Here is an 18,808-nt window from a genome sequence, read left to right as displayed (position 1 = left end):
TGAGAAGGAATACCAAAAGGCTAATACTGATAATTCCTAGGAGTTTTTCAGAAATAACTTACCTTCTCCATCTACATTTAGATGTCTGAATAGTCGCGTTGTAAAATGTTTAGCATCAACCATGGGTGGCCCAATGTAATTTTGAGTGTTGTTAACATCTTGTACTCCTCTAAACTGATAGGAGAATAAGCTATCACTACTTCTCTGTTAAGGAGTACTGCACATATTAGGTGCCATCACAGTGAATGAGTTGTACCAACTAGACCAAGAGTGTGAATTCCTCACCAGTGCATCAGAGTGGTAATTAGTTGCCATGAATCTGCAAAAGTTCCTTGTGTGATCCTCTGAGGTTGGACAAAAATAGTGAGTATCGTAAAATGCCATGGTCTTACTTACATCTTCACATTTTCTGTTAATATTTTATAGCTACAAAAAGAAAAAATGGTGTCAACAATATGTAATTTTCACCTTGAAAAATAAATTGGTCTCAATAGCTCCCTACCATCTGTCTACCATATGTGGAGACTTTCTAATAAAAGAAAATCTCTCCTCTCACAATTATTCTTTAACTTATTTTCTTTTGCATAAAATTATTTTTTATGAATATAGAATTAATACATATTTGAGTTAGAAAATTTTGGAAATTATAAACAAGAAAATGAACACTATACATAATCCCACCACTCATACGACCAATTTAAAAACTTTTATGTAATATACCCCAGTATTTTTTAAGGTAAAAAATTATTGGGAAATATTAATTATCTATGCCCTCTGGATTAATGATAAATGATGATGACATCATTTATGATTAAATGATAAAAATGAACACTCATTCATTCTATGAATCTTAAAGAGATCAATATAAGTACTTACCCATATAAAATATTTTTATTGAAGTATAATAAACACCCAGAAAAGAGCACTAATCATAGGTGTACAGCTTTATGTATTTCCATGAAATGAGCATAATTGTATATCCTGATCAAGAAGTAGAAGATCCCCAGCATACAGATACCTCAGCTCCTATCCTCCTCCAGTCACTACCCTCTCCCACTATTCTGACTTCTAATAGCAGAAATTACTTCTGTTTGTTTTGGGACATTATATAAATGAAATCATACATGTGTCTTCATTGGAGTCTGGCTTTATTCCATCAGCATTATAGTTACAAGATGCCCATTGCTTTCTTCTATATGTATTTTTTGTGTATAAAGATATTATACATAACTTTAGTTCCAATATTATTGTTTTAAACTCATTTATTTTTTAAAAAAATAATTTTGGAATTGCTTGAGCTGATCCATAAGAAACAGTGAGCTGTTAATTTAGAGATTATGATCAATTATCTAGCTCTTCAAAGATGCCCTTGCCCGATAAAGGCAAATGTAATACACTGAACTTTGTGGGTTTTGGTCTTCTTTACTTTGGTTTTATTGTCACAAACTCTGTTTACCTCTTTAAATTACAGTGGAGAGAAGAGTTATTTTTAGCATTAAGTCCTTGTTGAGAGTTGAGTGGAGACATGAGAGTAATAAAGAACTACATCCTATATCATAATATTTTAGAGCCAGAAGAGAACTTAGGCATTAAGTCTAACCTCTCTGGACTTGAGGCTCAGACAAAGTAAATAACTTACTGATGTCAAGTCATGTAGCTAGTTATTGGCAAAGGCCTTGCCCAGTATTCTCTGTATTATGCCTTGATATATCGCAGTTTTAGTTTGGGCAGATTGTGGAACATTTGCCAAGAAAAATATAACAGCCTTACATTTGGCAGTTTCTCTACACTTCTTGTTTAGCTTAACGGTCAACTTATTTCCACTCATTTGAAGGATGTATGGTCCAGGGATGAATTAAATTTTATAGAATCATGCCATGTTGAACTGTAATGTCACAACTTTTATGTAACTTGACACTTATTTTCCAGATGAGGAAAATGAGACTCAAAGGCTAAATTCTAGTTGGGCAAATTTGGCACTAGAAGCCAGATGATTTCGATCATTTTCCAGGATTTTTCTTTTCATGCTGGTCCTTGCTAATCTACAATATTAGGGTTGGGAGCAAATTCCAAGTTATTCACTTCCTCTTAGCTACTGTTCTTGGCACCTGATTGAGCTGCCTCTAGGTAGATGTTGCTCTCCTTCTTCCTGGGGTATCAGGACCCCAGCCTTGAGCTCAAGCTGTATTCATTACCACTTCTCAGGCAAGATCAGACACTTATGGTAAAATAAGGTGGCCAACTTACCAGGAGTTTGTTTACAGGGGGGGTGGATTCAGGAACAAGAGTGGGGAATACACACATATCTAAGAGGGAACAGTTTTTAGAGAATAGAACAAGTTCTGTCTAAGACATTTTCCATACAGCATTGGACTCCAAAGATATTGTCTGCTACTTCTGGAAAGAAAGGTCCCAGGCAGAAGTTCAAGGAGTCTTCTAAAGAACTCAGTGAGCTGGGCAAGCACAAGCCATGCTCATCTGCCATCTTTCTTACTAGCTTCCTAATATAGAATTTAAAGATGCCAGATATGTTTGCACTCTTAAAGTTAGGGATAGCATTTTGAGCCAATTCTAGCCAAAATTTCTTTTATAAAAAGAGAAATGTATCTGAGGAATGACTAGCCCTGTATGCCTTTCTTTCTTCTTGAGATACATTAAGGTATAATTAAGATGGGTGCACTAGGCAGGGCATGCAGTACTCTTTTCGCTTACTTTAGAGTTATGCATGATTATTCCTGATCGACATCATGTGATAATGTGAAGCTTGGTCCTCCTGCAGCCATGTTGTGACCAGTAGGCAGGAGACACTGCCTACTGGCTGAAGAAGAGCTATAAGATGGAATGAGCAAGACTTCCCTAAGGAATTTATCAATTTATTATTTTTTGATTATTCTGCTATTTCAGCTGATAAACAGTACTGCCTTGTTCTTAATGAAACGTGTTGACAGAGAGTGGAGAAGAGGGATGCTTCATACTTCTTTTGGAATAGAGTGTCACTGCAGTGCTTTGAGGATTCCAGGTGACACTTAGAAAGTTTTTGGATTTATGATCTTGGGAGGCAGCACACTTAGGGCCGATGTAGCTCAGTTCTGGTGGACAATGCGTGCAGTGGGAGTGTGAGATGCCCTTAAGACGTTCAACGGATGAGACATCAACAAGGGATCCCAGGGCAGGGCAGGAGCAGCACTACAGGAAGGGCAGTTTAAGAACGCCTGTGGCATATTCTGGAGGACTTCCAGAAATAACTGAATGAAATTAGAAGAGAGCTGGATGTCCTGCATTGGCAAGCAGAAGCTACAGCCATTGAAATATGTGGCTTGTCTTGTAAGACCTAGGGAAATCCAGGTTGTACAGTTTTTTTTGGTGATTTACTTGTTTTGCAATTAACCAAATGTAAGATAGGTCATTTGGAAATTTTGCTTTGACTTTAGAAGTTGCTTAATACATGCTTTTCATGATTAAATTCCCCATTTTAGAAATGACAAAAACAAAGCTCAGAGGATTGGATTTGTCTGTCTCTAAATTTCTTCTGGATATAACATTCTTTATCTATGCAGTTCTGCCCAGGTATAAATGAGTTATCCTCTCACTGGGGCCACTCCCAGGGGGACTAAGACATCATAAACAGGAAGAGACCAAGACTTGACAGTTCAGCTTAGGGTCATCTTGACAAATCAAGCTTGTATTTGAATAGAACTTCAGAATTGATCAGAGACTTTCTTTTCCCTAAACACTCATTGGAATGGCTAATCAGCAAAATAAACGGATTTTACCAAATGTTCAGAGATTGCAAACTGTAAGTAGCACTCATCAACAAATTAAAGCATTTCTGTGGGACCTTCCTCCTAGCATCTTTTTTCCTTTTGCCAAAGATAAATTCTTGATATGAGACTCCTCTGATGCTTTACATTTATTATACTTTGTTATGTAGGGTTAATTTCAGGAGGTTGATGTTGAGGTCGTTATTTATAAGATGGTGACTCCAATCACAGCAGAAACATCTGTAGGAAATTGGGCTAATGGTAGACTAGCACAGGCTAAAACTGATAAAATCCAGTTTTTCATTTAAAATCAAAAGAAACAATGGCCTGCCAGTCATGTCGGATTCAGTAGTCAAATCTGTGCACTTATTCAATGGTGTACCAGTAAGAAATGTGATCCAATTCAATTCTATTTGTAAATGTACTGAGAGTTTTATTTAAAAAAAAGCACAAGATGCTGTACTAATCCCTACAGGGGCTAATGAAGTTGAGTTAAACATTCTTTAGTCTCTTCAGAAGTATACAAATGTGCAGGTGGTATGTGTGTGTGTAAAGCATAGAAAATATAATCGCACAAAAGTATATCATTAAATGAAGATGAATAAAGATAATCAAAGAAACAAGGTCCTCTTGGAATTGAAAAAACAGAGAATGTATAAACTGTTGAGGAAATCCAAATGGCTTCATTTGGATAGTAATGGGGTTTTAAACAATTTGTAGGATTTAAGCTATCAGAAATGTTAGAAGATCCCATACCTGGAATTCTTAATAGCACTAGCTAAGATGTGAAAACAGGGATGTGTGGACCAAGTCAGGGGAGTGTACATACTAATTTGTTTGAACATCAACTGTAAAGATAAGTTGGGACCATTATATAGATTTTTGTGGTAGGTCATGTGATGTAACTTCAGAATGCAACAGGATCTGCACCCAAGAAAGATGATTCTGGCCAGGGTAAATTTCTTTTAGATTAGGAAAAGACAAGGAAATTAGATGAGAAGTGTTTTGTTCATATACCATTCCACTGGCACTTGAATTTATCATAGCTAATGTTTCTTTTGTTTCTGAATGGCTCCACATCTTCTAAGATTGCTTGTGATAAGGAAAATAAATGAATATTAAGGTATTTGTTAAGAAGAAATTAAACTTAACTGTGGACATTTCTATGACTTGGTTAATTGTTAAAGATTCATAAAATCTATGTGTTTCATGGACCTAATCTGATAGTACTATTAACATTCAGAAAGCACAATTGTGAAAATTTTGAAATAGATTTGGTAGCTCATGAATTAAAGTAAATATATTTATAATTAAGGTTTCTCAGTCAGTGATCCGTAGCCTTTAAATCCATCCATCATCTGTCACCATATACTCTTAAAATAGTCTTCGATATAATTGTGATTTCAAAATGGAGCTGGGAAAACACAAGGGAGTTTTCTCCTCTTATTAAACTCTTAAAATGATGGTAGAAAGTTTTAAGTGAATACATATTCATGGTCAGAAATAGAAGGGGAAATTTCAGAGCAAAAGAAATTGTGAGGAAGCCCTGAGATTGACTAGAGATAGAATTGGATTGAAGCACCTGGCAGCTTATAAGCATGGGGGTGTCTTTTTAAAAAAAATTTTATTGGAGTATAGTTGGTTTACAATGCTGTGTTAGTTTCAGGTGTACAACAAAGTGAATCAGTTATACATATATCCACTCTTTTTTAGATTCTTTCCCATATGGGCCATTACAGAGAATTGAATAGAGTTTCCTGTGCTATACAGTAGGTCCTTATTAGTTACCTGTTTTATATATAGTAGTGTGTGTACGTCAATCCCAATCTTCCAGTTTATCCCTCTGCAGCATGGGGGTGTCTTTAGGAGAGTTTCATTCATAAAGTTGAGAGTAGTATGCTTTAATAACAAGAAAAATAATTCCAAGTGAATAGGATGGCATGCAAAAGTGATGGCAAGAAAATAGATACATAAACTTTACAGTCTTAATTGTATTCCTTGTTTAAAGAAATGATTACTTTTACAATCTAGGACAAAGATTATAAACTAGATCAACACTGGAAGTGAGGTAGAGACTAGAGATGGAAGTATAGAGACTAATTAAAACGCATTTTACTAGGAAAATGTCAATGTAAGTAGTTGTGCTATATTAAAAATTTTTAGAAGAATAGAAATAAAATAAGTTTTAAACCAGTTTAGAAAAATAATGGAATAAAAGAAATCTAACATACCCAACAAAAGACAGAAGAGAAAAAAAAAGAGAAAGCATGATAAGTAAAGTCTTAAGAAAAGAAAAAATAATTAGTCCAAAAATATTAGGAATCACAATAACTGTGACTAGTTTAAGCTAATCTACTAAAGTTCTCAGTATGTAATAAAAACAAAGCAATCCAAATCCTGCCATTATTTACTTTACAAAAGACATTAGATAAATAATTTTTTTTTTTTTTTTTTTTGCGGTACGTGGGCCTCTCACTGTTGTGGCCTCTCCCGTTGCGGAGCACAGGCTCCGGACGCGCAGGCTCAGCGGCCATGGCTCACGGGCCCGGCCACTCCGCGGCATGTGGGATCTTCCCGGACCGGGGCACGAACCCGTGTCCCCTGCGTCGGCAGGCGGACCCTCAACCACTGCGCCACCAGGGAAGCCCAATAAATAATTTTTTAAAAACATGTAAATACTCATTTAGACTCATGCCAGACATAATTCCAATCCTCATAACAATGCTAGGAGGTAGACCTATTATTAGTTTTATTTTACAGACAAGGAAATTCAGGCACAGAGAGGTTATGTAACTGAAAGTGGTGTCCGGCTGCTCGCCACTCAAAAGCCAATAAAGAGGCAAGGTTGGTGGAAAGGAAAGTTTACTTTATTTTGGATGCTGGCAATGGCGGGGTGGTCCAAAGGCCGACTCCCGCCACCAACTGACAACCAGTGGGCAAGAGCTTTCATAGCCGGAGGGAAGGGCTATGTAGAAACAGCACAGGCAGCTCTGACAGTCATCTTGAAATTGGCCCTTGGTGGTCTGACCAGTGTCATCTTGATTGTTTCAAATACAGTTAATCTTGAGTTCCAGGGTCGGTTTGTTCCCATTTTCTTTGAGGCCAATTCTCAGAATTGTGGCAGCTTATGTCATTACAGTCTGGTCATCATGTAGTTAACTTATTCCACCTGGTGGGGTTTCAATATCTGTAAGACACCTCACAGGATATGGTTCAGAATATTATCTATAGCCCTTGAGAAGGAACTAAAGATCCTTGACTTTGCTTACTGTATAAACTATTATTATTTTGTCCTGTTTGACTGCTTTTCTTTGCTTCTTCATTTTCTCACTTCTCTGATTAAACTTATTCTTTGGCTAAAGTTTTTCTACAGACAAAAGGCAGGCTGAGGACATGGGGGGCAAAGACTAGGGTCTTGCTCAGTTTCAGTTAGTCACCTTATTCAAGCTCACATAGGTAGTAAGTAGCAGAGCCAGGTTTTGAACCAAGACAAAGACAAATTCTGGCTTCAGAATCTTGCCTTCAATTTCTTTACAATGTGTACTGGTGAAAATAATAAAAATTAATCTTGTGCGGTAATGTTATCAGAGAAAACAAATTTAAGGTGAAAACCTTAAAAAAAGGACAAATTAAGAATTTCCCAATTATAATAACTCACCAAGAGGATGTAATGGTTATGAAACAGTATGCATTTTGCAGCATTTCTTTGAAACGTACAAAGGGAAGCTAATGCAGTGACAATAAGATATAGTCCCACAATAAAACTGAAAGACTTTAATACACTTCTCTCAAAAATGGACATATCAAACAGAAACAGAAAGTGATGTATATTGGACTAGGTTATGCTTTATATGTTAGAGTTTATTATTGTCAAGATATGCACTGCCTTCCCTTCTAGCTCTTCCCTATTAGGACCACCCTAATGAAAGCGTAATTCTTTCTACACCATTGATACCAAGCTTGTCTATACGATGCACCTTTAGCTAGAGCAATGTGAGTGCAAGTGACATGATCCACTTCTAGGCACAGGCTTTAGGAGGCATCATGTGTACCACCATCTCTGTTGTTCCCCTGCCATAGCATCAAGAGTATGTGAGAGGCACTGCTCCTTCATCCAAGGTCCTAGAGCAAAATCCAGAGCCCCCCCCTTGGGCTATATATCACATGAGCAAAAAGTCATTGTTGCTGTAAGCCATCACAGTTTTGGGGTTGTTTCGACAGCATAAATTGGCTTAAGTTGACTGATGGAACATTATACTAACAAATAATCTTCAAATCTCAGGGCTTAAAGAAGAAAGACTATTTTTCCCTCATGCTACATGCACTAGTGACTCAGCAGGGGAGCCCTGTTCTACAGAGTCAATATTCAGGGATCAGGCTGGGAGAGGCTCCACCATCTTTTCATGCTACCATCTCAAAATGAAGCTCCAGAAATTGTAGCTACAAGGGAGGATTGCACAGGAGGTTGTGCCACTAGTTATTTCTTGCTTCCATTAAGTGTAACACATGTTGGGGCTTCCCTGGTGGCGCAGTAGTGGAGAGTCCGCCTGCCGATGCGGGGGATGCGGGTTCGTGCCCTGGTCCGGGAGGATCCCGCATGCCGCGGAGCGGCTGGGCCCGTGGGCCATGTCCGCTGGGCCTGCGCGTCTGGGGCCTGTGCTCCGCAGCGGGGGAGGCCGCGGCAGTGGGAGGCCCATGTACCAAAAAAAAAAAAAAAAAAAAGAGTAACACATGTCACTTCCACTCATATTATTCTCTCAAACAAGTAACATGGCCATAGCTGAGTCTAAGTGGGAGGGAAGTAAAACGTGCCTGAGGAGCAGGTTTTATTTTCTGAGGAGGAGTGGAGACTTAGAGACGTTGGTGGGTATAGTACCAATACTGATATGTTGTCTGCCAGACTCAACAAGCGCAGAGCACACGTTTTCAAACACGTACGGAATACCTGAAAAACTTGAGCTCATATTAGGTAGAAAGAGAGTCTCAACGAATTTGAAAATATTGATATCACATAGACCACACATCAGAGATGTCTAATGAAATATGATTAAAAATCACCCACAAAAGATATCTTCAAAATTTCATTATTTAAAACATTTAAAACCCTATTTTAATAATTCAAGTGTTGAACAGTGAATAGAAAATGGAAATTAATAAGCACTTTGAAATGAACAAGGAATATAAAATTGTAGAATAAGCAAGTAGTACTCTAAAGAAAATGCATACCATTAAATAATTTTTTAATGAAAGGGGAGAATAAATATATAATAACCTTTAGTTTGAAAAAGCATACTGAAATAAACTCAAAGAAAGAAGAAAATTGTAAGTGTAAAAGCAAAAGTTAAGCAAATAGAGATGAGATTATATCAATGAAACAGCTATTTTTTAAAAAGAGATAATAAATTCTGGACAAGTATTCACAAGAAAAACAAAAGGAAGAACCAAAGAAAACAACAGCAAGAATAGAAACACGGCCACATGCAGAGGTGGCAAATACATAAGAATATGAGACTGTTACTAATTGGTATAATCTTTTTATTCTTCTTGGATCATGTCTTGAAAATAAATTTAAGTGGTAATGAACGACCTACCCTTCAAAAGGCACCAAACATTCATAATTTACAGACGAATTCTCTATAATAACTTCAAAGAACACAGGAACAGAGAATTCCAAGTTTTACAATTGTTCCAGAAAATACAAAACGATGGATTACTACCCAACTCATTTTATAAGCTAGCATAACCCTGATACTAAAACAAAAAAAGAAAATTAAAATGTAGGCCACAGTGGGTTAAATTTTATTACAGAAAACATAATCATCTACCTTGAAACTTCAAAAGAACTGACAAATATTAGATAAGAAGTGGCCTGATACATAATGAACACACAAAAGCCAATAGCTTTGTATATCCCTGCAAAAACTCATTCAAAACTGTAGCAAGGGGCTTCCCTGGTGCGCAGTGGTTGAGAGTCCGCCTGCCGATGCAGGGCACGCGGGTTCGTGCCCCGGTCCGGGAAGATCCCACATGCCGCGGAGCGGCTAGGCCCGTGAGCCATGGCCGCTGAGCCTGCACGTCCGGAGCCTGTGCTCCGCAACGGGAGAGGCCACAACAGTGAGAGGCCTGTGTACCGCAAAAAAAAAAAAAAAAAAAAAAAAACTGTAGCAAGAAAAAAATTATACTCACTGAAGCTACAAAAATGGCACAGAATGTTGAAATTAACTTAACAGAAATGTATTATGTCTTTATTCCTTATGGGGAAAATATTAAATTTACTGAAGGAATTAAGAGATCTTAATAAAAAGAAGAAAAAGAATCATAGTTCAATGTTCAATATTATGATAGAAGTGACACTTCAGATCAGTGGGGAGAAAAATTTTTCAATAAATGTTCCTGGGAAAATTTAAAGTGTTGTAAAAAAATAGATCCCTAAATTACACCATTCAAAACAGTAAATTTCATAGAGATTAAGGACATAAACACAAAAAGGAAACAATTCTAAAGTTTTGGAAGATAGAAAACTATCTTTATGCCTCTGTATAGGGAATGCCTAAAACAAGTCATAGGAAGCAAAAATTACTTAGGATATGAAATGTAAATATTTGTGATTAGAGGCAGATTTCTTTTGACACTAATGATTATTAAACTTTAATACTATGCTGACTTGCACTCCTTCAAGGGTCACAGGGGGTCTTAAATATGCTCAAATGGTCATATATTTATGTGAAATGTACACTGGAATGATATTTTCACTTCAACTGGTTTAGATCAGAGGTGGGCAAATCCAGCCCACCATCTGTCTTTATAAATAAAGTTTAATAGAAAACCACCGTATTCATTCCTTTTCCTATTATTTATGGATGTTTTGGTGCTACAGTGACAGAGTTGAATAGCTGTGACAGAGACCGTATGGTCCTCAAACCCTAAAACATTTACCATCTGACCCTTTACGGAAAAAGTTTGCTAATCTTCATTTTTATCACCATCTCCCTCTGCCCAAACTTTCCCTCTGTTACATTTGCTTCCTTGTCAGGAGGCAGTGGATCGTCCAGGGATATTTTTTGGAAGAAGTGTTGAGTGAGGAATATATCCAAATTAGATTTAGTTGCATATATTTAGGTGATTTACAATAACTTTTGTGCATGGAAACAAAACATGATTGAAATTAAGGAGTAAGCAGCTGGCCTGTGGAAAATTCTTCCACATAGAAGATACATAAAATTTACAGAGGATTTACTCTTTTCCAATGACTAGTCAAAAATGGAAGTTCTTTCCTGTTGGAAATGTACTGATTAATGCAGATTACAATTATAAATACAACACACATTTAAAACAATTTTCCCTTGGGAATTCAGTGAAGTAAAAGTTATCAGAATTCCTGTGCTTGTAGAGCCCAAATTTTTAACAGTACTCCAAATAGTTGAGTATATTTGTGGGTAAAGTCTCAGGTTTTATGTGTCTCAATTTTAATAATAAAACATAAATGTTAGTCAAACTGTAGAAAAAACTTAACTTTTATCCTCTCTATAGAAATGTTATACAATCTTTGATACATGAAAAAATCATCAAAAGTTTGTGGTACTTGTAGTATTTACCCATCTCTTTTATATTTGTAGTTCATTGTAATTTTTTTCTTATCTAAAATATTTACTTTTATAATTTAAATTGTTTTTATAATTGTACTTCTTTTCAATGAGGACTTGGGAAATTGTATAACATTTTGCCCCCAAAATCCTGGATCTAACTCTCATGTGTGAAAAGAAAAATTCCATAAACTAAATTAAAAGATAAATGACAAACTTTAAAAACACATTATCACATATATAACAGGATTAGCATCAAGGTATCCAGACTAATTTACAAAGACAAAACAAATTTAAAAAAAATTTTCAGGGCTTCCCTGGTAGCGCAGTGGTTGAGAGTCCGCCTGACGATGCAGGGGACCACGGGTTTGTGCCCCGGTCCGGGAAGATCCCACATGCTGCAGAGTGGCTGGGCCCATGAGCCATGGCCGCTGAGCCTGCACGTCTGGATGGAGCCTGTGCTCTGCAACAGGAGAGGCCCGCGTACCGCAAAAAAAAAAAAAAAAAAAAAAAAATTTCATAACAGGAAGAAAAACAATAACTCTTTTATCATTTTTGACATTGCAGGCAAAAGAACTGACCCAAACTGGTTTAAACAATGAGAAGTTCAACATAAATTCTCCTCTAATACAATTTTACTAGGCTCTGGCTACCTTCCTTCTCATTTTTCATGATCCCAACCCTTGGGTTGGCTTTCCTCATGGCTTCAAATGATTGCCAGGAGTATCTGGGGCTACCTGACTCCTTACTCACCTGTCATTACACAAAAGTCCTGAGCTTTGTACTGACCAAAATATCTGTGACTCAATCAGCTCTGCACAGGAGACTGCCAAGTACTGACTGGTTTAAATCTGTGTCACCTGAATCAAGTATTGTCACAAGAGGGATGGAATTGCTTTAACTGGCTTCTGCCAATCCCCTTGGATAGTTTATTCTATCTAAACTGCTTTACTGTTATGCAATGGGGGAAGAGTGAAATGAGTATTACTGGAGACCATAAAAACACATTGGATAATTTACAAAGCATATAAACAGACAATTCCCCCAAAAGAGATACAAATAGGCAGTATACTTCAACAGAAAGCTGGCTGATGGGCACATAGTAGTTTATAATACTATTCTGTTCAGTTTGGTAAATATTTGAACATTTCCAACAGTACTATTTAAAAATTTCCCACCATGATTGTGGATTTTTATATTTTTTCCTTTATCTGTCAATTTTTGTTTTACATATTTGATGCTTTGGAATTAAATAAATAAATATTTAGAACTGTGATGCCCTTATGATAAATTGAACTTTTTATTATTATATTATGAATTGCTTTTCTCTAATAATGGTTTTGGACTTGAAGTCTATTTTGTCAAATATTAATATAATTTCACATTTTTTCTTTCTGGCTAGTATTTACTTGGTATTTATTTTCCATCATTTGACTTTTAATTATCTGTGTTCATATGCTTTACTTCTCTTATAAACAACATAAAATTTGAGGCAAGTTTAATAACCTTTGTCTTTTCTCTGGTAAATTTAGTCAATTTACAGTTATTGTTGAAAAGTAGAGAAAAACATTCCCTTATATCCACAGGCAGAACTGGAGATAAGAGTTAGGTCTTGGTGTTTCTCGGAGCTGGGCTGGCACTCACGGCCAAGTTACGGTGTTCTCCTGTGAAACACAAACAATTCCAGAGAACATGAACATCAGATACAGCCTCACTGTGACCGTGATGGAGAAAGGCACAAACAAGAGCTCTCCATGAATCATGTTGCAGCACAAACAAAAGCATTATCCAAACCAAAAAAATAACCAAATAATTCCCTTGTCTGATTAACACTAGTAACTGCTGCTTCTGTACTAATTACCTATTTAGCCCATCTTCATTTCTCCTACCTCTTAGATAAAATTCATTGAGATACCTATTCATAGACTTTTTCCTGCTTCCTAACAATATTCAGTCCTTAACAAATCAAATCCTTAAATCCTCCTCCCAATCACTCAGTGTGACCAAGTCTTATTATAAATTCTTTCTAAAACCTCTTGAGATGTCCTGTGGTCCCCCATGGTAGGCTCTCTTCCTTGTGACAATGAGGCAATAAACCCAACCATCTTTGACTATAGGTATATCTCTGATGGTCTTTAACAGATGGGCATCAACACTACAATCCACTGACATATTTGGATTTCTTTCTACTGATCTTATTAAAAGCAGTTTCTATTTGTTTTTTTTTAATGTTTATTTCCCTTTTTTCTTACCTTTTGGATTTCTTTTCTTCATCTCATTCAATTTTCCTCTACTTTTAGGCACTCTATGTCAATTCTTTAGTGTTTACCCAATTTTAATGTTCATATTTAATATATAAGACATTATTTTACGGTCTTTTGTTTAGAGCCTCTTCCTCCCTACACACAAAGTAGGCATTATTATTATGGTACAGTTCATATTTGTATCTAAATATTTATCATTACCTTTGCTCACCATTTATTTACAAAATACAGACCTTCCATTTGGGTTCATCTTTTTAAAGCACATCCTTTAGCTTTTCTTTGGTATTTTTTTTCCTAATTGTTATTTCATATTTCCCCTTGAAAGATGTTTTACTTGGTATAAGATTATAGGTTGACTTTCTTTCAAATTGTCTGAAGGCTAAAATGAAGCTGGAAGACAGTTGAAGCATATCTTCAAGGTGTTAGATAATTGGTCTTTTGTTTTTTAAGAAGTCTTTTGGGATTTTCTGGTTTTCTTTGGTACTTTTCAGTTTCACTTTAATGTGTCAAGGTTTAAATTTCTTTTTATTCATCTGGCTTGGAATATGCCAGACTTTTTAAAAGACAACAGCATTTAGATCTGAATTCTGGTGTTTTTCAAACAGTCTGGAAAATTTCAGCCATTTTATCTTTAGATATTCCTTCTCCATTTTATCTTCCTGTAAACTATGATTAAAAGTATTTCAGATCTTCGTTGCTTTTCTTCTCGTCTCTTATCCTCCCTTTATATTTTCAATCTATTGGCTGTGCTCTGGATTTCTTCAGATCTCTTTTCCAGGACATTTGTCTTCAGCTACATGAACTCTGCTGTTTAAACTATACACTAAGGTTTAAAATTCAGTTATATTTTTCATTACAGCAGTTCTATTTTTTCATGGGTCCTTGTTCTCTAATCATAATTTCATCCTCCTTTATTATGTTTAAAGATATTAAATACAGTGATTTTGAATTTTGTGTCCAAGTCTACCATCTGAAGCATTTGTCGTTCTGTACATACTGCACTTTATTTCTGCTGGATTCTATTCATAATGTCTTTTATCCTGACCAATTTTATTATTTTTGACTGTAAAATGTCCTTTTACTTGGAACTCTATCTGTGGAATTCTTTGAAGCCTGAATTAACTTTGAGTTCCTCCAAAGAGAACTTGCATTTGTTTCTGCCAAATATCTATGATCACTACCAACCTGAGACCACTTTAACCTAACTTTTGTAGTTGAAGTTTTTCAAACTATAATGGTAACCATAAATTCAGACTGCAATCCTGCATGAGGCCTAGCATATAAATATGACTTCTCAGGGCATATTTTTAATCTCTCTCTCCAGCACCAGAGAATCCAAATAGGCAACTTGCTTTTCTGTCTGTTTCTGCATGAAGTGTTTATTTATTTTTTATGCTTAAGTTGAGCAAAGAGCTCTTTGCTTTCCCAGCTTTATTCATGAATTTTCTATTGAATTTCCTACCTTCATTGGAACCAATGAAGCCATCAAAAGAAGCTTTAAGGTCTCTAGAGTGTAGCTAGAAACATTCATATCAAAACCCGTGTTGACATTGGCTTACCTCCGAGGGTTCTGTGGATTTCTTATTTTGTGCCAACTCTAATATTTTTTAAACTTTATTTATCCATAAGCTTAGCTATTTTAAGTAGACAGTTTCTTTGGAATACCTAATCAGTCATACTGCTAGATTCAGAAACCCAAGTTAATATCTCTAAACTTAAGTTTTCTCATTTGGTCCTTAAAGGACCAAATTACATGATGTGTATAAAAGGTGGCTGCCCAGCATTAAGCCATGACAAGCATCCTTGTGTAGGCAACAGGGAAAGAGAGGTTCAGGATGGCACCTCCCAAACTATTCTTTGAACTCTAGTGTCTTAGACAACGCTGATGGGTATTCTGCCAGAAAAAGTGTTGTATTGACAAAACATTGGGGACATTCTTTATGCATTTTTCCCCCTCTTGGAGAGACTTATGCATGTTAACACTGGGAACATTCTGAGGATCCTATCCCGATGAAATTTATATAAACAAATATTTTCAACCACATTTTATCAAAGAACCTGTTTTTTTGCTGAAGAGCACTGGTATCTATAGAACATAGTTTGGGAAATACTGGTGAAAGGGAATATAATCATTAATCCGTCTCTTCTCTGAGGAAACAAAATATAGTTTCTTCACATGAAGGGGCATATCGTGTGGGAAAATAAAGGTCATGGGAGAAGAGGTGCTAAGGTATGTGCAGAAGTTCTGTGGAGCAAGGCAGAACTGTGGTGTACTGTCTAAAAATGTAGAGCTGTTTATAGGTGCTGCTATGAGGACCTAGGGGATTACATTGAAAAGTTAAGAAATAGCGTGAGTCCAGAGGGGAAGAAAGGCAAACATGCAAATGAAGAAAAGAATTGTCAAAGAAATTCAGACTGATGAACCTGTTTTGCATGGTCAGGTATTTCCCTATGTCTTTCTGCAGTGATTAACAGCTTAGACTGCGGATCTAGAAGACCAGGTTTTCCGTCCTGGCTGCATCTCTCACTTTACCCTCTGTCTACCTGCCTCATTTCCACATCCATAACATGAGCCGATACTTCCCTGCCCAGTCCACCTCTCAGTTTCTGTGATAATCAGAAGAGGCATATGATAATCACATTGCCCACCCCAGGGCTATCTAGCATTCTTAATTTGAATTAATCCACACAGGGCTAATTCAACAGGAAACACCCATGCCCTTTTACATAAAAGTGTAAAAGAGAAAGCTGGGAGAGGGGAGAAGGAATATAGCTGGCTGGTGTCAACGACTCCTTCCATGCCATTTCTTCTAGGACGTAAGAGGCAGTCTTGAGCTTCCATGAGTGTATGTTGGGTAGGAATCACTGAGAAGTGAGGGATTTTGGAAGAGTGGCAGAAAACTAGAGGCTAAGAAAAGCTGTCCATGGGGAAATGGACCGGGTTTGAGGCAGGTCCAAAGAATAAAAAGATTGGTACTGCTCATCCTCATAGCACTAAAAAGCCCTTCAGAGTGAAAAGCTGTATAGATGGTGTAGGGGTAAGAGCTGCCAGTAGTCCTTATGCTGAATATCTTCAGGCAACATTTGGGTTAGAGACTGAGTGTATTTGTGGTGACCAATGAGAAAAAGAGGCCAGGGGAACCCAAAATAAGATTATGAGTTTGTGTACAGTCCTTGGGAGTCAAGAAAATCCCAGCCACAAAAACTGAATAGTAAATTCCTGGCCATGTGGAAATTTTGTTTTTGAAAATTATTGTAGCTTTTAACAGCCCTGCATGTTGTTGTGGAGTATAACTCATACCCTCTACAGCAGCTGTAAACAAATTTGGATCAATCATGACAACAGTTAGACTGAAAGAACCTTTTAAACAGCAACAAGAGGAGCCAGAAGATGTGATTTTATCTTCTGAGAAGTTATCAACCTGCTATTAACCTGTTATGTAAAATTGCATTTTAGTTCTTTTTTCCCTTCCTTTTTAGTTTTTTCCACATGCTCACTACTTTCTAACATGTACAGTTTCACTAATTCAATTTGTTTATTGTTTATTTTCCCCAACTGGAAAGTAAACTACACAAGGGCAGGTATCTTTGTCTATTTTTCCATTAATTTATCCCAAATGCCTAGAAGATTGGCTGATATTTGGCAGGATTCAACATTTGATGAGTAAAACACCATCTTATAGGAACAGAACTTCACAGAATGTGAGACTAGGGAGCATTTGGCTTTGTTTTCCAGATAAATAAAATAGCCAAGCTGGTGTTAGGCACAGGCAGTAGGTCTGGAACTCTTATGTCAATTTATGTGAATATAATAAAATTCCTCAGAGGTATGAAAGCCCAGGTAAACAGAAACAACACCTTTCCATTTTTCTCCTTTACACTTCACACTGTTAACGCAGTAAATCTTCTGTAGTTGAGATTTCATAAAAAAGTGAGAAAGAAGGGGCAAACAACCCAAACAAGCTAAACAAATATAAACAACCTAGCCAACTTTTATTTTCATCCACTATATGTCAAACTGCATTGGGCTCTGTGAATTATTTTAATTAAAAATAATTCTCTTTAGTACAAATGAGGATGAAAAATGTAATCATTGGCCAACTTGTAAATTACTTTCAGTAGTGTTTCTGGAACCTTAATGCTGACGGCATATTCTGTTTGTTAATAGTCCCCTTTTGCAGAGAAAATAACTCTTTGCCATTTGCTTAATTTGCCACACTGTACACATTGACTTATTTAGATCGAATGGTGTTGGGCAGAATATGAACTTTGAGCTTTTCCCAGTTACATTACTAATATTCCTTTTGTGGCAAGTTATATTCTTAAAAAATACAGCTCTTTTGTTCCCCACATTTTTTTCCTAGAAGACACACTACACACACCAATTTGGATAACGTTTTTCTACCCAATTTTATATTCACAGGTAATTAAGTACTGTGAGATTTTAGTTTACGGTTCTTAGCCATTTGCTGAAAACAATTATTTATGAAAAAACATTATTGGCATCCTCTTAATTGGTCCTACTTTCAAGAAAAATTTTAAACCCACGATTCTGAATGATAGACTCTCTGAAAGTCAGATATTTGAATGACTCTACATTCTGTCCTCATGAGTGTTGAGGAGGAAGAGGACACAGTAGCTGCCACTGGGGAGGGAAAAACCCTGTAAATCAAGGTTTCCAAAACTTCAAAAGATTGAAAGTAAAGTGATTACAAGATAACTTCCAAGTGTCTGACAAGCTATGCAGTTGGATAAAATTAACTAGTATTAAAGGTCTCGCACCATCTGGGATTACTGTGCTCGCGATATCTCTATCAAATAGTATCCATGCTGTGGAATAGTCAATGCATATTTGCTGCTTAGGATTTGGCTTCTAGTTCATTTGTCCTAGTTAGTTAGTCAGTAGATCTTAGAAAATAGAAAACATGTTTCATGGAAAAGACTGAGGTGACAGAACAACATATGTTTATCACCTTATCTTATACATGCAAATTCTTTCTGAAGTCAGTTTTTTTCACCTTGTGACCATTGTTTATTACTGTCTTTATTCAAAGTCAAGTGTTTTGCAATTATAACCCCACTAATACTGTTTCAACTAAAGTCAATCCAGAAGGAAGAGGAAGTGGAAGAGGACGCTTCCAGTAGACTGAAGGATTCAATGTTTTTCCCAAATATTACTTGGAGCAATAAATTCCAACTT

Source organism: Monodon monoceros, unplaced genomic scaffold (assembly GCF_005190385.1).
Source record: "Monodon monoceros isolate NGI ecotype Baffin Bay Population unplaced genomic scaffold, NGI_Narwhal_1 Super_Scaffold_17, whole genome shotgun sequence".
Lineage (NCBI taxonomy): Eukaryota > Metazoa > Chordata > Mammalia > Artiodactyla > Monodontidae > Monodon > Monodon monoceros.
The sequence above is the reverse complement of the archived record's forward strand: the minus strand, read 5'-3'. Positions refer to the sequence as shown.